The 20,210-nt window shown below is 41.4% G+C and overlaps 1 long non-coding RNA gene across 10 annotated transcripts in view; it reads right to left on the reverse strand.

Moving 5' to 3' along the window:
• Positions 1-20,210, reverse strand: part of LOC112545567 (uncharacterized) — a 246,728-nt gene that overhangs the window by 173,733 nt on the left and 52,785 nt on the right. For 8 of the 10 annotated variants that reach the window (XR_016348845.1, XR_012901639.2, XR_016348844.1 and 5 more), the window contains one exon: positions 5,498-5,608. This is a non-coding gene — a long non-coding RNA (uncharacterized LOC112545567). The remainder of the gene's footprint in view (positions 1-5,497; positions 5,609-20,210) is intronic. The other 2 variants (XR_016348848.1, XR_016348849.1) reach the window with 1 other exon arrangement.

Raw genomic sequence — 20,210 nt, forward strand, 5'->3', positions numbered from 1 at the left:
AAACCTCTCACAATCTTTCTCTCAACTTCCTCTAAAACTCTCGTATGAACTGCTCTCTGTTCAGGGCTCTTGAGTTTGCCTTGAAAGTGAACAAGTCTCCCCACTCTGCCCCACACCACCAGGGAGCAATTAACCACTCAGATTTCAAACTAGGCCGATCAAAGCTTCAAGGGTTGGAATCTCGTGACCTTTACGACAGCCCCAAGCAACAGATCCATGTCAGCTGCTTACCTAGATACCTATAACTCAGCTGTGCAGACACTATACAGAAAGCAAAGTCAAAGAACCAATAGCTAGATCAAATGCACCACACATCATGCTCTGCTGCTACCTCCAAGCAGAGATTCCACAGGGATACCCTCGGGAACACCTGCTAACTGTCTCTGTTCAGGTGACAAAGAAATACTCTATCTGCTCAGTGAACAATCACATTAGGTACCTTTGACAGAACAAGTGGCTTGGGATAGGTGGGCATGAGAGGAATCTCTGCATGGGATCCCCACTCAGAGCACCTGGGAAATGCGACTGGGTGGATAGCACACGGGTAGAGCCCTGCAAATCCTCGGATATCCACCTTAAATCTGTGGGTATCCACAGATATGGATGTGGATATCTGTGGCTCATTTTTGCAGATATGGATGTGCATATAAATGTTGTATTTAGAGCTCTACATATTTGCAGATAGCCACAGGCTTCCACATCTGTGGGAGCAGAGATCTGTGGCTCATTTTTGTGGATACAAATTTTATATCTGCTCAGGGCTGTTCACATGGGTGCAAATGAAAGCATTTTTTCTAGAGAATCCTTGCCTGCACAGATGGGGAACAAAAGGGGGGCCAGAGAGAGGGAGGTGGGGTGAGTTCAGTAAGTCACTCCCCACAGGAGCAGAAGAAAAAGGTGAAGGGGTGAGCAGGGGCAAGTGCAGTCTCTCTCAGGTCACCCCACTGGCATCTGGGAATGAAATCCCCACTCTCATTCCCTCGCCCTGGACTCCCCAAATCCCTGCCTCTAGCTGAGGCAACACACGCCCCTTGCCCTGGGCCAGGCGGCCATTACGGTCTTTGGGAATCGAGCTCAGCTACACCAGCATTCCACCGGTGAGATCTGAAATACCCGCTCCCTTCCCGCACAGAACATCCCACCCCACTAAACAATGACCGAGGTCTGCACACGCCCCTCCACTCCGCCTATGCAGAGGGTGGCTCCCCTCTCACAAGGACCGAAGATTAACCCGCAGTTAGTGATGGCACATCTAGAGGAAACCTGGAGAACTGCAGCTCCTGCCCTGCCCAGGGTGCTGTGGGGCAGTGTGTTGGCTCAGCTGTGTAGCACCAAAACCTACCCCCACCTCCCAGCTTACCATGTATCCTACACACACATAGAGGAAGTTCCCATCCACCACAGCCCAGTGGCCACTCCATTCCTCAGCCACACAGCACTGTTGAAGAGGAGGAGGAGAACCCTTTGCCATGTTATGAAAGGGGGGGGTGCTTAGGAGGTAGCTGCTCCGGTGACTGTCCCCTGTCATCACGTTCTGGAGCACCACCTGCTTGCTGCCACTCAGTCACCCTCTGGCAGATGGAAAGCAGAGAAGGTTCAAAGTGTGGGGAGTCGTGGAAGAAATAGCACAGCAGTGTTCCCTGCTCCCTCTCCCAGCCCAAATCAGGCAATTTCTGTGTGCTCACATGGGAGGGAAAGAAGGGGGGCTGTGGGGTTAGTGCGGAGGACCGGCATGAGGTACAGAGCTGGGGGGCTCAGCTCTATCCAGCTGGGTGTAGTTTGCGCTTCCTATGCAGGCCACATAGTGGCTGCCCAGCTACTCTTGGGGCAGGGCAGCTGTTACCCGCACAAATTTCTCTGTCCCTTCCACACTTTAGGGACACACCCCTTTACCCAGTTTCTAGGGCTCAAGGTGCAGCCCTGTTCATTTACACACCCACCCTTACCCAATTCCTAGGGCTCAGGGCGTAACTTCCTTCGTGTTTGAGGGATCTTTTGCCACTGAAAGAGCCTTACACAGTAACATTCTTATCCTCCATTTATTGACAATTCCCAAACAACTAGAATACCCATGCTAACCACACAGTGTCATGCTCACCAATCCTGGTAAAAGCAGGCAGACTTCCCTTGTTGGCCAGGCAAGGTCAGTCTCTCTGGATCTTTGGGTACGTCTAGACTACAGGGTTTTGTCGACAGAAGTTTTGTCGACAGATACTGTCGACAAAGCTTCTGTCAACAAAGAGCGTCTAGACTACATTCAATTCTGTCGACAAAGCAAGCTGCTTTGTTGACAAAACCCTGTAGTCTAGACACAACCCTACATGCAATAACACCTTCTGTCGACAGAACTCTGTCGACAGAAGGCGTTATGCCTCGTAAAATGAGGTTTACCAGCGTCGACAAAACTGCTGAGTTCTGTCAACATTATGTCGACAGAACTCAGCGGTAGTGTAGATGCAGGTATAGTTTTGTCGACAAAAGTCCACTTTTGTCGACAAAACTCTGTAGTCTAGACACACCCTTAGCTGCTGCACGTCACAGTCATGCAGAGGAGGTTGTGACTTGGAGGTGAGTTAATTCCTTCCTTCCTTCCTTTCCCTTTTGCTCTTCTTGCTGGTCTCCTTCTTGGATCCCTGTTTATATAGTATAGTGAAACTTGAGTCCTGCTTAGCTGTACCGTAACCAATTATTTTAATATAATTTTACTAACCAATCATAACATACTGTAACAGAATTACCTAACCAATCATACCCCGCCACCTTAGTTGATTTACACCTAGCAAAATTAATTATACTGCAGACAGAAACAGTTACAAACCAGGCAGAGATCACACTAACAAACAATAGGAAAGTGAGGACAATAATCATAGAATGAGGATTCCACAACCTCAACTATTGATAAGCAGTTTCTTACCAGACGAAATGCTGTTAACTAAGTTTTCTCTATCCATCTTGATATCTGTTTCTTTATCTGGTGACAGTGGGTGCCATTAGGACAAGGTCACCTTCTCACAGCCTACAGTGACACTATTTTAATGCAATTTAGATGGAATGTGAGTATGACACTGCAGGCTTTACAGTTAATGGCTGCTGCTCTTCAGTCTGGCTGCAGAAGGCGGCTTTAATTTAGGCTTACCAATATGGCTACAGGCCTTCCATCATGATTACAGAAAAATCATATTGTTACAGTGGACACTCAGCTCATAGTGCTCATCGTGGAGTAGAAGTCGGCTTTAGTTTAGGCTCTCCAATATGGCTACAGAAAAAACATATTGTTACACAGCTATCTGCCACACGGCCCCACTCCCATGGCTTTGCTGAGGAGGTTGGTGGGACATACATTTTTGGTGTACATCCACACAGGCACAAACCTTAGAGGGAACCCTGATTGTGGGTGTTGTTGATGGTAGATTCGTTATCTCTCTGTCAACAATGAAAATTAAAGCATTTCCATTGTGATGCAAAGTGGTAGGCTAGATGATTGGCTAGAAGTTTCTTTCAACTCAAATGATTCTGCAATAAAGATTGCAGAAGTGACAGTTGCTACAAGGGGGAAAAAGGGATATTGGGTGTTATGTAGAAAAGAGGAAGATGAAAGATGGTGGCTCTAGAGTGAAGAGATGAGCAATAGCCAACCATTGAATGTGCTGGGAGGAGACTGACACAAAAAGAGGAATAGGGCTTTTTATAGCAACTCTAATTTGATACAATTTCCTTCCTGCAGTAGGCTCTCTGGCCTATTTTGCAAGTACACAACACCATGAATGAACTTTCTTTCGTAATTTTTGGCATTCATGTTTAAACATTTTGTTCACTGTTATGTCTTTGCCTTCCAATGGTGTCACAACGCAACCACTCGCTTTTCTCTGCTCTATTTAAGCCTGTGAGGTTATGGCCAATACATTCTTCTTTTCCTGAGTCAGCATCTGTTTACTCTGGATGCTTTAATCGGGTTTGCTCTTTTGGCTGCAAATCTTTCTCTGTCCATTTCCTACGCCTGTCAATAATAATACCTCAGGAACTGGGCATCAATTATAGCTATCAGAGCTATGTCAAAAGATATCTGACTCTTCATTAGAGTTACTGCATTTTCATATCTGTTCATACTGAATTTCTTTAACTATCTACAGATTTGGGAGCATGTTAGTTCTAGAGAGCTAGCAGAGGGAAACGATCTTAAATATACTATGCAGCATATTGCTTGCTCCCTTTTAGCCATTGTTTAGTAACATTTTTCCATTAAAAATACATCTGTCTTTATCACACACATTGTTGCTTCATTGTGACAGATGTATACCCATATGAGGGAACCATTTACAACTGTGGTTATGAAAAGGCTTCAAACCCAATCCATTTCTCATAAAGATCCTTGGGATAAAAGGAGGATTAATGTTCAAAAGTAAGTTAAATGAAAAACCGAGGCTGCTCAGAGGGAGATGTTAAAGACTGACTGGCACAAAAAAGTTCTTTCTGGCAAACCTCTGGAAGTTCTAAAAGAAAGGGGTCAAGCGTCATCTGCTTAAGTAATGGTCTCCAAGGCAAAGTATTGGCTGGCCAATCTTATTATTACAATGAACTATTATATGTATGTTCTAAATGCCGAATGCATCAATTATACTGATCATGTGGTTTCTTAAAAATGCTTAACTTGCTTTTTCCTCCTATGCAGCATGATAAGATATATTATAAATTAACACAATGACATACATGAACATATTTTACACCTTCTCACCTCCTTTATTTTAGGCTTCAAGGTTTAATGATTTAATTAAGAATGATTTACAAGGAAACCTTTCAGATCTGAGGGAGCGCATGCCTTTCTCTCAGAGAGGTGCTAGTCACCAAACACAGTTATGCAGAGCTGAGAAAAAGGCATTATCAGTCAATACAAAAATAATAATTCATCTTAGACTAGGAACTAAGAATCTCAGTGCAATGATACTTTTAATAATAATGCATTTTTAAACCACCAACATTTATTGCATGATGTAAATCAGAAAGTTGAAAATGGTTTAGGCTCTAGTACCACTATCATACTATTGGCCAGGAATGTTTTGCTGATAATAATAATTAGAAGCAATGTTCTTTTATGGTGAATAACTTTTAACTGTAGTTCACGTGAATGTTCTGACAGACCAAAGTATTTATCCCTGTCTGATTATTTCCTCAGAGCCAGGAGATAATTGATGAGTATTTGGAGACCTTATTCCAGTATGACCTCAGCACAGAATCCCACATCTTCACCTATATTTACAACTGGATCCAACGTTATTGTAATTACTGCTTGAACACTAACAAAGTGTCTTCTTTCCATTTTCAAATCTAAGAGTGACATCCACCTTGCCTCAGATACATATGGTCTCATTGCTTTAAAAGATAAAGCTGTAGTACAGGCACCCACAAGTGCAATAGCAACAGAGCTTAACTGGAGAGTAGGGTTGAAGCCATAATGTTTCTGAACAACCCTGCTATACTAGTGGTGCTGCTCTGTACTCACCACTTCTGTCTCTTCCTGGGCTGCTTTTCTCCCCTTTGGCTCTTGCACAAGTGCGCAGAGGTTGTAGGACAAGAAGTTCTCTCCTCCCTGCATTGCATGTTGCGTGCCCTACTGGAATGGAACGAATAATCATTTAAGAACTTATTGCAATGAGGCTATCAGATTTAAAACAGAACATCATTACATTGTTTTACTCTGCAATACTCAGGTTCCTTGCTGGGAGGGACAAAGTACCCAGATTTCCCATGTGTCTTCTGTCCATTCCAGGAGGAGATGGTTTGCATTTGGAAGCTACTGCAATAGTAGAAGATAGGGGAAAACTGGTAGGGGGTTTTTTAAACTCCAAATGGTTGTGAAAACTAAGAAAAGCAAAGAATTATTGACTTTTTTTGCCACAGTGAAAGACTCCAGCAACAGGAGAGGGCTGAGGCAGCAAGGAAAAGCTCCAGCAGCTTTCAACTGCTGGAGTCTTTCCCTGCCAAAGGCAGCTACACACTGTTTGTGTACCCACTGCAATACGAGCACAGCCTGCTTTTCACTGTGGCATGTGGCTATACATACCCTGTATGGTACCGCCAAGCTTAGGGTATGTTTAAACTGCAGCTGTGAGTGAGCCCAAGTAGACAGACAAGATTCGTTCCAGTTTGAGCTAGTGAGCTAAAGTTAGCAATGTGCACACTGCAGCCTGGCTCAGGCGAGCTGCCCAAATTTGGATCCACGGGCTCAGGCTGACTTGGACCTGTGTATCTAGCCAGAGCTGCTGCCCACGCTGCAACATACATAGAGCCCTATGCAGATACAAAATTTGTATCCGCATCTGTATCCACAAAAATGAGCTGCAGATACCTGCATTGACATCCATGCATGTGGATGCCCACGGATATAAAGTGGATAGCCGCATGGATTTGCAGGGCTCTAAACATACGCACAGCAGTGAGGCTCACTACCTGGGCTGCAATGTAGACATGCTCTAAGTTGCTGTGCCATTATCTGTATCATGGAGATAACAGTACTTCTCTACCTCACAGGGGTGTTATGAGGGGTTCAGATGAGAGCCAGATAAGTGCCTGCATTAGGGATGTTAAGAAATGAGTAATTCATTAATCATGTAGTCGACAAAATTTTTGTCAACTACAAAATTAGTCAATAAGGGGTAGCATTGCTACCAGTCTATCCCAGCTCCTGCTGCATCCGGCAACTACCTCTCCTGCGGCTCTGCACTACATGCACTTATACTGCAGAGTGACAGCAGGGTTTGATATAGGGTCCTGGCATGAACCAGGACTGAACCAGCCTCCCTGTGTGACAGCTCAAAAATTCACTAGCGGGGGGAAGGAGGGTAGTGTTGCATGTAGTTGATAACGCTAACCGATAAGCACCCGCTTATTTGTTAAGCGTTTAGTTGAGTACACTGTTACATCCTATCTGCAATATGCATTAAGATTATGAGGTTTACTTGTGTTTTAGCTCAGCATGTCACAAAACATATCCCATGAAATCTCTTGTTGTGGTTTTGTTATTCCACTTATAATAGAATTGACAAGGGTGGCAAAGGCAGCCATTGGCAGATATCTAGGTCCTGTGTTCAAAAAGGACCTCTGAATTTGGGTGCAAGTCTCCAAGAATCCATCACAAGGAGTCTGGGAACAGCATAAAACTTTGGGAGCCAGTTCCCCTGATGAGAAAACAGGTTGGCCCTTGTCTCTCTCTGCCTCAGAACAGGCCCAAGGCACTGAACACTGAGCTGCAAGCTGAGCTGAAAGATACCACAGAACTGTGTCACTGCTGTGCCTTCTCCCACGCAGTCTGGAAGGCATAAAAAGGAGCTGCTGCTTTGATTCAGGAGCAGAAAGAAGATGCTGAAATACTCCCTCTCAAGTGGGAAATAAAGGAGACAAACCCTTACTAACACTTGAGGTGGAGGATCCCCTGCACCAAGAGATGAATATGGATAGAGACTCTCCTAGGTCATGTCTTCACTTGCCATGCTAAAGATTGCACTAGCACTGCCACTGAAATTATTCCTCCTCCTAGCAACCTATTCAATTTATTATTTCAATTAGTCCCCGCAGTGGAGCAATTACAATTAAACATACATGAGTTGGTGGCAAAAAAAAAAAAAAGCCAAAAAGGCTTGCTACCTATAGCTCATCTTATCCAACAACAAATGCAAGTAGAAAGTGTGCAAAAGGAAGTGGAAACACCTTGGTGGACAATCCCAGAGGATGTTACCCTACACCCAGTAGTCAAAAAACTTAGTTTAATTCTCATGGCAATACAAGCCATAACAATAATTGCACTAATGGGAAACAATGTTCCTTCTAATCTTTTTCATCTATGTGCAGAATAATTTTATGTGCACCAAGGCATGTGCAAATGTGCACTACCAGGAGAAACAAAAATCCTAGCAGTGGACGCTCTGCTAATCAGCCTGGCAGCATTTGAATCTCTCCTGAGTGGTTGTACAAGCTCTCAACCTTCAGGGAACACTGATGGGAATGTGTTGCTACATGCAATGTCGAACCAAAAAAGCCAAATTACAACACCAGGTTAAAAAAAATAAAACTAGCTATCGACACTGCCACTGTAATAAATAATCATTATAAAAATACTTATTAAAGTTTTAAAAGCAATTGTTTTTACTTAAATAGTTTGTAAGGGCTTTTGGACAGCTTTATTCCTTAAAATGCTGTAAGATGTGTCAAACCAAATGTGTCATGAAACAAGTGTTTAAGGTATGAACATATACACGTGTGTATAGTTATAACCCTGATCAAATGCTAGCTCATGGACCATTTAAGTATAAAGGCCTCCTTGTGTCACGCACAGGTTATAAAGCACAAGTCTACACTCCAGTGGTACTGGAAAAAAAATTAGGGTGTGGATGGTGAGCTACGCTCTCTCACCCACCTGCTTTACCTCGTCCACACCCCTCGCCCTCCTGGGCTGAGGCAAGATTGGGGATGGCTGCAGAGTCCTGGACACAGAGCCAATGGTAAGGACGCAGGGGCCTGAAATATAGCTGCTGGGTCTCTAGGCAGCAGTGCAGCCCCCACAGTGGATCCTGTGGGCCAGTGACCAATACAATCCCTGAGGCACCAGGGCCAGCAACCAGGACTCCATGGAGGTGGCAGCTGGGACTTCAGGTGGCAGTGGGCCTTTAAGCACAGGCTGCTGCTTACTCTCACAAGGAGAGGGAAGAAAAGTGTTGAACCCTCCCCCCTAATTCTCATAAACACTTTAAATAAGAAATGCTGGTTTCACGAGGCTTACCTGTGTCGATGAAGAAAGGCTTCTTTGTCGGGGCATCGCGTCCAGACTCTCCCGATCTGCCGACAAACAGCTGATCGGCAGATCGGGGCAGCCATTTAAATTTAAATGAAGCCGCGATTATTTTAATCGCGGCTTCATTTCCCTCTTCCGATCTGGCTAATCTACATGCCTCCGTCGACGGAGGCATGGAGTCTGGACACAGCCTACATGGGGCCAAATGTCAGAAAGAAAAAAAAACCTCCTTGGACGCAGCAGAGCTTTTCTGGGAGACCTCCGGTGCCCTGGAAAAGTGCTGCAGTTTAGACGTACCCTTACTTTGAGCTATTCCAGATTGTTGCTACATTTACACTGCAAGGGACACCTTCAGAATGGCACAGTCGACAACTCTGAGCAGTAAGCTGAATGTGACCCTAAGAGCGCCCCAAAGCCCAATGGCACCCTATTGTCATGATATATAGCCAAAAGGTGGCATGTAATATATCACTGGAAAACTGTTAACTGAGTGACCATTAATATTCTTGAAGAACATATGTACAGCAAACCCACAAAGGACTTTATAGCTACATGCCGGAGATATGTTTTTCAAATGTATTTGGCAAGCAATGGCTAAGCAACACCTGTTCCATACAAAGGGAATGTAGTCCCCACCTGCTAGAAAGTGTTTTCAATGTAAATTAAGAAGATGTGACAAAGATAAAGAAAGGCACATTTATATGCAAGGTGAACAAAGCCATCAGGAGAGCAAGCGGGAACAGGTGATCACTTAATAGTCTTGACAAGGATGGAGATTGCACCAGAAGCCTTCTTGCCTCTTGAGACAGGGTAGCTGAATTTTGGAAAGACTGCAGAACATCTACAAGCCCAGCAAGAGAGATGCTTTGTTTGGGCTCACTTCTCAAAGAATACATTTCAAAGGTTTATTTGGCAAAGTATAAAATGAAAGGGGAGACAAAACCCAAGACTTATCCGTCTCTTGATAGATCAAAGAAACCAGCACTTTGCTTCCTTTAAGAGTGGATCCTGGCTAGAACAGTCATGTTGGAGAAGTTGCTGTAAGTAGGGAAACTATCTTGAACAAGAACTTTAGCTGATTAAGTTAAATTTTAGTCTCGGATAATTTTTTTTTTTTTACTTTTGTTAGTTTATAACCATTTTCTTTCCATTCTTTGTGCTTGACCTCAATTAAACGTATGTCCTTTTGTTAAAAAATCTTGTTTTACTTTTTCCCTAAGCCAACCCAGTGCTTTGAATGAAATAGAGAATTTATCAATCCCAGTTATGTTAATAAGCTGCAGTGTGCTGTCTCTTTAAAGGAGCAGCAAATTTAACTTCTGCAAGTACAAGAGGACTGGACACTACAGGGCAGACAGTTTTGAAAACATTTGGGACTATGAGGATGTTGGGGTAATTCTGCAAAAAGTAACTAGGCCATGAAGTCAGGGTATGGCCTGCCTGCTTGTCTGCCAGCTGTTGGTGTCAGGGTTATAAGCCACCATTTAAGAAAGCCAGTTTCAGGGCATGCAGTGACATTACCCCTTTTGGGGCTAGGTTGAACCCTAAAGTATCACAGTGGGTAACCCAGAGCATTGCCCATACAGTGAGGATTCTTAGAAATCATCTAAAAAATGAAGCCAAACAGATACAATACCAAATCACTGAGAAGTAACACAACACTCGGGTATGCTAATTGATTATTGTGCATTGCAAGTGAGTCAGCCTATCTACATGACTTTCAAATGACAAAAGTCACATCTTTAATAGCCACTTTAAGGTTCTGGATTCACACAACAAAACTAGTTTTATTATTTGCAGTGGAAAAACTAAAATCTCTGTAATTTAAGAAAGAATCTTACCCATGAAATGGCAAAACTTAAAATAAGGAACTAATCAATGCTATCAAAATGGCTTCAACCTTCTTTGAAAGCTCTAATCTTTTCCATATGTTAACATGAGGATTGGATGTGTCTGGCAGCAGTTCTTATCAAGGTCTGCTTACAACAGCTACAATAAAACAATTGGTTATGCAGCATTGGCCAAAATGTGGTCTGTGGAGATTTGCAGTTTTCGCCGATCAAGATGAAACATTGTAAAACTACTTCAACTTCTGATGAAGGTTGCAAAAGAAGGCTGTAGCCATGAAAGTGATTTCTAAACTATGACAGAATTAGAGCTAATTAGAAAATTTTTGTTGGAAGTTTTGTTAGAAAATGCCATCTTGACAAAACCAAACACTCATGTAGAAAAACAGGGAAAACACGTTTTGAATTATCTTGTTTCAACATTTTGGAAATTATGTTTCGGTTTTTCGTTTAAAAATCACTGTATTTAGAAATGTACTTTACTTTATATATTAACAAATTAAAAGGTTGAAATTGAAATGAAACATTTTGATTGACCCAACAGTTTTCCCCTTTTCTTGTTGTGAAAAATGTCACAATTTTGGCTTTTATCTTGATGTGGGATGAAAATATTCTGAAATTTCAAAATTTTTGGTCAGACAGAAAATCTGTTTTTCAACCTGTTTTACCTCTGCTATATCACAAATTCAAGCAACTACCAGTACAAGAAAAGTATCCATAGTTTGACTTCATGTTGAAGATATGTTGAACACATCTGCAATTACCTTCAATGCCCATGAACTGGCAAATGTCACCAAAACATTTGTGTTTCTATGCAGCCTTACTTGTTCCCTGGCCCTTAAGCTACTTTTTCATTGCACAAAATGTTAATGGTACCTAAGGAATCAGCAATTTCATTGCAACAATTCTACTTGAAGAGTTGTAAGAAAATAGCACAATTTGTTACTCATTATTTGTGTGGTCAGATACATGATTCCACCCCATCCTTCAGTCTGGGGCTTCTTACACTTCCACAGAGCTCTGTCTCCTCTGGCTCTGGACAACTGTAGCCTTACTGGGAAATATGCTGAGAGTTCTGCTCCTTTCCCCACTGGGAGGGGCAGCAACGTGCAGGAAAAGAAGCAGAACGCTGGCAGCTCTTCCAGCTGCTGTACCACTTCCAGCTCCCCTGGCCCTGTTCTCCTGAGAGGCAACTCCATGGAGTGGCTAGAACAATACCTTTCTAGTACGCTGTACTGGCTATAAATAGCTTGCTGAACTGTACTAGCCACTTTAATTCCAGCACATCGTACCTGCCCATACTGGCTTACTTTCACCTCTGCCTAGAACCTGATTTTTGTCACATTTCTGCCCTAGAACCTGAAACCACCACATGCAACTCACCCAGTTTCATCACAAACTCAAGACTCAGCCCTAAAGTGACAAAACTTTTGAGAGAACCTGGTTGCTTTGTTGTTTCATGTTACAACATGAAGAGCTTGTTGGCTTTGATTCAAAACCAGATGAAATTCTGTTTGGATTCACTTGAGATTCTGGAAATTCAAAGTGCAACTCAAGACATACCCCCATTTGAACAGAAAAAGCTTCGCAAAGTCCCTGAAAACACTTAATTTCAAATAAAACTAAAGTACATCCACGCTACGTCCATGCTAAAACTGTGGGCCTTATACTTTTGAGGGCACTGCCACTTTCAGTATGAGGGATAAATAGGAGATTATACCAAAAATATATCATCATCTGGTATAAACTGGCCAAGATATAAAACAGTAATGGAGGTTTGGTGTCTTGAACAGGATACTGGGACTGAGAAATCTTGGTTTCAGTATACTAGCTGTCACTGACACCATGTAGATCATGGAAAAAACTCTGTGCCTTGGTTTATCTATCTGTACAACAGACAGAATATTTACATAGAGTACCTTGCTTATGTATTCTATGTATTAATGAGCATTACCGAAGTTCTTTCAGATCCTTGGATGAAAAATCTGTAGTAAGTGAAATTTATACTTTTCACATAGTACAACACCTCCCTATTTGGTATGCATTGCGCCTATTGTCTCAGCAATTACTAATTCTTCTGTTTTCAGATCAGAGACTTCCAGAGACTTTATCACAAACCAAACTAAACTAAACTAAACAGAGAATGGCATTCTGTGAATTCACTGTTAACACACCAAGGGTATGACTACACTGCAATGTGAGCACAAGGTTAGTAGAACCTGAGTTAGCAGACCTTGTGTTTGTTAATCTATGGCTTCAGGACCTATATTTATTTGTATCTCCAGGTTAGGAAATGATGAACCAACCTGGAGCTGTAGCATCTACCCAACATTATACACAGACCCAAGGCTACCAAGCCCCATCACAAAATGTGGCCCTTTGTTCGTGATGCAGTATAGGAAAACTTGACTGTCCAGAGAACAAAGAAATTAGCCACTGGGCGCATGAGTCCAATGGGGCTGTGTCTATAATGGAAAGCAATAGGGCTTGAACCGTAGGTCCCAGCTTGACTCAGGTTCAGATCCTCCACCCACACAGGATTCTGGGATCTTGGGTCTGTCTGATCCCTTAATGTGATTTTTGTGTAGACAGAAGGGAGGGTTAGGCTTGTCCCTGAACTCGAACCTTGGGCTTACATTGCTGTGTAAACATGCCTTTATACCACATGTCTGCACTGAAATAAAACACCTGCAGCTGGCCCAGGTTAGCTGACTTGGGCTTACTGGGTTACAAAATTCTAGTGGAGGGGCTCAGGCTGATCCTCCCCGCTTGCAGGGTCTCGTCCCAACAGGGGTCCCAACATACTACTATAATATATACTTACTTAACAACAATATAATAATCATCCTTATCAGCTAGCACTGGAAAAAGTAAATAAATTAAATACATCTTGTTCAGGGCGCATCTCACAAAATCCCTAATGTGGCTGGTATTAAGTGGAACCTACCTGGCAGTCTCCGCACAAAAAATAAGGATGGGTATTGAATTTCCTTCTTACTCTTACAGGTGGCTCCAGGACAGATTAGAAGATCACTGGCAAGGTGACATGGAAAAGATAGCAACATTACTCCCAAGCTGCTCATGTTTTGGGGACAGATAAAGGTATATATTCTTTAGGACTCTCAAACTTTCTTTCACACTGAACAGTCAACTGTGTTTGCACCTTGATCATATGACACTGAAAAGATGAAAGCTTACTTAAACCCTATAGCAAAGAAAGGAAAGACCCTACCAACCAAACCCCAACAGGGTGTAGGTCTGGGAAAGGAATCAGGACTCTTTGTCAAAGGGACTTTCTGAAAGTGAAACAAACAACATTTTATTTAAAAATCAGTAGCCTGTTATTGCAGTCACACTATGCACTGAAGATCCATTGTCATTTTAAGGTCAGAGCAGCTGAAGAAACTGCCACCCAAGTATGCATGTGCGGAAATCCTATTATGATGAGCGTTAGTGTGCATTGCTATGAAGGCTGAAGAGTGGATTAATTAATGGAATTGGATTTGGAAGGACAAACAAAACTGACATTCCCCTATGATTGATGTTCATTGATCTGACGCTAATTAGTAATTTTAAAAAATCTCTTAAAACACTTAAGTACTTATGTTTTCTTGGTTAGTCATGCTATTTCAGCATCAGTTGCCTCACATATTCAACTCCAATCCTCCCAAAACATTTAATTTTTAAATTGTTTTATGTATTCACTTTTCCATCGTAGAAGTTAAATATCTGAGCAAAATTAACTTCTTCCCTTGGCTTTGTTTTATTTTGTACAATGCATTGCATAATGGGACTTCATCCTGGGTATTAGGAAAATATACATATTTGACAACAACAGCAACCTACTTGTAGGATAAATTTCTTTTCTAAACCCATAAATTAGGGTCTTGCTTACGTATTTGGAGCAGGAAATTAATAGTCTTAATATTTTATCTTCTCTCATGTAACCATATATAACTTTTCATATAAATGTCTAAACTTTTTTGAATCCAACTAAGCTCCTGAAGATTACTGGAGTTCCATAGGTCAATTATTCACTTTGTAAAAAGTATTTCTTTTTATAAATTTTCAAATGTCACTGTCTTTTAATTTCATTGCATATCCTATTTTTATATTTAAGAAAGGGTAAATAGAGCACCAGATTAACCATCTGTACCACATTCATTATTTCACATCTATCTATGACCTCCCCACTCATTCATCTCATCTGTTAAACAGTCCCGGTCTTTTCAATCTGCTATTGAAACGGTCAGCTCCAGTTCTTAGCTTTCTTCCACAGTCATGTAAATACTGCTCTACAGAGCCACTCTAGAAAGATTCTGGCAACACACTTCAGAGCCAAAGGAAATTGTCTATCCATTTTAGCTTATTGAGATTGTGATTTGTCCCAATGTATGGCATTCAAGAGCAATCAGAATACAGATTTAGACAAGTACTGCCATCATACTGCAGTCCAAATTTAGCCTTAAGCTAACTGAATGTATTGGTTGTTCTTAAAAGAAATACACAAGAATAGTTAACAGTCAAGATAGTGACTTCAGACCTATCAGATAAGTAGTAGATATTGTTCCTAACTATATAAACACAAATGTGCTCCAGAATCTGCAGCTTTGCCCTGAAAAAATTAAACAGTGGAATTTTCTTTTGTAAATTACTCTAGCAGTGATGTTGCATTAGTGACTTGTGGCATCCAGTGCCCCTCATGTACCCTTTCAAAGCAGGTATAAAATAATTACATTTTTCTGGCTTTTTGGAACTTGTCTACTTTGAAAGCTTAGCAGAATTGGATACAATTCTGCCATGGAGTCTGGTAAAGACCTGTGATTATTTGGATTCCCTTAAATGATAAAATGAAGATACTATGCTTAGTTATGAGTTCAAATCCCTGTGCTATATACAAGGAACACTTGATTTGGTTCCTGTGGTGCAAAACAAGATGAAAGAACCTCAAGAGCAAGTTGAAGAACAGTGAGGGGTAATGCTGGTAATAACTGGTCTATATAATTACACTTGGTAATACTATGTACTTTGTTAAGCTTCGAATAGCACGGGATGAGCTGCTATACTGCATTGTATACTTAAAAGGATGCCTGTTTAAAGCAGCTTTAATTTTTTTAATTGTTTTCTATTTATTCCCTCCTCCTTCAAAAGAGAGTTTAAAATCTGGTAGTACTGATTTCTTCCCCTTTAAGTCTGAAATGAATGAATTATTTTTCTTCCATCCTTTTTCCCCTTCCCCTCTCCTATTTATTTTGGGTGTACACATCGTAAACTCATAACTCTGGTCATCTGAAGAAGTGGGCTGTGCCCACGAAAGCTCATGATACCATCTACATGTTTTGTTAGTCTATAAAGTGCTACCAGACCATTTGTTGTTTTTTTTCCCTGTAACAGATTAACTCAGCTACCCCCTGAAACTAATACTATACTCAGTAGTCTGGAAATGTAATGAGTTTGCATTGTGATGCTACTGATCTGTAGTGAAATTCGCCAGTTGGCTGACATAGAATTTATGTCATTGACCTGGAATGAGTTTTGGCTATCTTAACTTGACAGTCCTGCCTGAAACTTTTGTGGAGAAAAAAGCTTCATGGTTTTTTAAACTGTATTTAATGACTCCTGCTTTTATCATACAAAACTTAATCATTTTGCTGTTACTTCATCTTTCATCCTGTTTGCTGTTACTTCATGTACTCGCATCTGTCATAATTCAGGACAGTAATAATCTCTTTGTGTTGCATATTGCCTTTGTCCAAAATCCTAGGCAGTACATAGCACAATGGGGTTCTGTCCGGGTCTCCTCAGCTCTGTTTCAATATAAATTATACTAATGACTCCTTGGACCAACGTTCAAGATAACTTTAGTTACATGACATTGTATCACATGTACTGTGTGAGTGTAGGGTACATGCCAAGGGGAAGGAAAGGCAAGGGTGTAGCAGGAAGAGCCACAAGAGAGTGATTACAGTGTATTATATAGCAAGTCCCTTACTTTTTATGCTTCTGCAGTTCCTTTTTCCGTAACAACCATGCCCTTCCCCTTCCCAGGCTGTGAAGCCCTGCCCCATCTAACAGGGTATTTTTTGAGTTTCCTACCCTTACCAGGAGAGTCAGCTTCATCAGTCTTAGCAGCATGGCGTGAATGAACTGTTATTTGTGACTACTGTTTTCAGCCCTGCTCAGAGGAAATATGGCTAACACTGCGTTGATGAACTGGTGTTAGCAAACAGCAGACAATTTTTGGGAAAGTGCCCTTAGTGTAAACAAGGCCTATGCTACACTATCATAGCACTGTGTCTTCCTAAATAGGGCCATTTAAAATCTCCACTGGTCTGTTTTAATACAATAAACATCTCAGCTCTCTACAATTGACCTATTCTTTTTCTAACTATTTTTTTTTTTGCACATTGTGTAGCTGATTAAATATATACTATACAATGGTGTTCAGGTGTCAGATTTAGATTTATTGCTACAGTGGACTGTACAATTTGCCAGCAGTCTAGGACAGATTATATAATGTCTGAGAGCTTAATCCTTTAGTAGGAGAGGAATCAAGCCTTTTGTGTGTTATAAAACTTAAAACTATTCTTCAATGACATAAACATTTGATAATGTCAATTGAGCTAGGCAATGGGCTAAATAAAATAAAATAGCACAGAAATTCCCTACTCCTTTCCCCAAATGAACTCCTGGTTTTGTACATCTAGTGGAGAGAAACTACAAACTATGAGTTACTTTTAGATATTGATCAGTCCAGAAAGTTTTGATAATTTAGTGCCATTCATTGTTAGGAGATTACAAATGTGATGGACCAGATCTCCAATTGTTACAAATCATAAATTGCATATGATGTAAATACACCACTGAGGCCTGGCCTTCATATTTCAGGTTTGACTTACAGGAACTATTGCTAACATGTTGTTGGATAGTGGCTAAACGCACATTCTTTTAATCAGTAAGACTGTTGCATCTTGGGGCATGCCTGCACAGGGGAGTTATTTCAAAATAACTCCCTTTATTTTGAAATAACAAGGCGAGTATCCACACTACCAAGCCCATTATTTCCAAATAAGCTTTGGAATAAGCTTATTTTGAAATAGATATTTTGGGAGTTATATTTCAAAATAACCTGGGAGGGTAGACATAGCCTTGGTGAATGTCGATTTCTTTGGTCTTGCACAATTGAGAAGGTAAAGGACAAGTAGATGGAGGGAGTATACTTTTTATTTTCTCTGAACTTCACCCCATTTCTCTCCATATTTCTTTGTGATAGTGTTTACAAGGGCTGTAATTGCTATCAGTTTCAACATCAGTAAAATATATCATTATTTAGGAGAGATGCATCAAATCAAGAACATTTACAGGTATAAGAGGTCCCTCTGGCCTTTCTGTGGCAGCTCCATGGAGTGAATCCTCTTTTCCTTGCTCATTAGGACTCAACTATATAAAAAACCTAATGAAAATGAAATATGCATGTCCTGCATAACAGGGAAAGAATCAACTGCTAAGAAAACAAAACAGGTGTGAAATTACAGTGAAAGTGTGAGTGTGAGAGAGATGAGCCTTAGTTTCTCTGGAGAGAATTTGAAAGTGTATGAATATTTCCATTCACAAACTGCATTCATTGTAGGAATTTTTTTAGGGGAAGAGGTTACTAGAAGGGTGATAGAACATTTACATGTGAAACTAATATTGCTGGCATTAAAAATTTTTATGGAGTAGACAGGGCAGGAGGTTTGTGTCTATAAACTCAGCCCCTGTGTAAGCAGATGTTGCTCTGGTTGGAGTAAATATGAGTTGTTCCTGCTTAAACAAAGTCTGGCTCTTACTCCTGGTCTTTTCTTTCTGAAGAACTGAATTCATCCTGCTTGAGTCACAAGCAGAAATGAGTGGGTGTAATTTTTCATTCCAGTCCCTCCTGTCCATCTCAAGATCATGGAACAATTAAGTGCAGAGTCACATGAGGAGGAAAATGGCTGGATCATGTCTGACTGTGGTAGATGATCTCAATTTCTCACTCTCAAGAGAATCTAATTTATTTTTAAAGAGCATTTTAGTATAGCATAACAATATTACCACACATCTTGCTCAAGCAAAGACTTTTTCCAATCTGTACTCCTTGCCAGATAGAGAGACTGCAAAATGAGTTAGCTACTGTACCTTAACACTCTGCCTTGGCTGTAGTGACAGGAAGTTAATTAGACAAACTCCAATGGTGTCTTCCAGACCTCAATTCACATTACTTGAAAGGAAGAGAATTATCTGCTATGTCAGAGTTAATGCTTTTGGAACTTGTTCAATGAACAAGAAATAATGGGTGAAGTAGCAAAGACCACAGTCACGCTAGAGTTCAAATCAAGTTAAGGAACAGACTAGTGTTTAAACTCTGTTCCAGCAAAACCACTTTCCAACAGTCAGGAAACATGCAGAAAAATCAAGTTAGAAATATGTGTAAAACACATGCTAGACCAGAACCATGTGTAAAAATAACATTTCTAACATAGTTTGATTAATCTGAATTAGTGGAGTGGAAACATGTTTAAGAGTGGGGATGCTGATATCACCCCCTTTTCTCCTGTCCTCCCCACCCCTGAGACGAGGAGCAAAGCCATGGAGTGCAGTGCCAGAAGCCAGGACCCTGAGCACGGGGCTTGCAGTATATCCTCTGGAGCATGGGGAGACATCTGGGACCCTGGACACTAGGCAGAGAGGTTGGGGTGCTGCAGAATCCCCAAATCTCCAGTTCTCATGCCTATGATCTATACTATTCCTAAATTCCTCAAGCTAGATGGCACCAGCCCTGAATCGATATTGTGATCTTAGCTTAACTGATGACGCTTTTCAATAATTTACACTGATAGCACCCTATTCACATTTCTCAAGCTTGATTGACAGTAACAAATCATATTGTGATCTGAACCTTTGTACATATCAGGCTTCTCCAGGCCACAAAGCAAAATTTTGAAGTATGTGGTTTCAATTTTAAGGTTTTGGGAGGTGCAACCTGTATAAATGTCCTTGCTATCATACCCCTCTCTTTCCATTTGATGAGAAACAATCGCATTCCAGGCACATCCCATTGTCCTGGCACAACCAAACCCTGACCTCGCTTTAAGTTACGATAAGAGGAAGCTGCCTACCAAATTTGGAGATCCTAGCTCTTACCGTTTAGGATGAGTTCTTGAACAAGCAAACTCATGGACAGACAGACACACTCACAGAGGCAAATGCACAAAACTCTTTCAAATATATAGTAGCCTATTTGGGTGGGATAGATAACATTTAAAAGGAACATAGTTTTCAAAACTGTTTCCCTAGATATAAAGGTCCAGGGCCTTTGCTGATTACTGGTGTGTAATGGGATTGTGAGGAGCTTGAACCAAGACTTCTGTATCCCTAAAGGGGTGGCCCTGCCTCTAAGCCACTGCAGAACGTACCCTACCTGCCTAGTTTGAGAGTGTCCCTTATCCTGCCTTCTTATACTGGAGTCAGCTGTATACTTGGTGCCACCTGGAAGGTAATGGGAGGTCTGTGTGTGTGCCTGCCTAGCCTGAGGGGTCAGCTATCAGAGACACAGTTAG

The sequence above is a fragment of the Pelodiscus sinensis genome, chromosome 2 (genome assembly GCF_052426305.1).
Source record: "Pelodiscus sinensis isolate ZL-2025 chromosome 2, ASM5242630v1, whole genome shotgun sequence".
Lineage (NCBI taxonomy): Eukaryota > Metazoa > Chordata > Testudines > Trionychidae > Pelodiscus > Pelodiscus sinensis.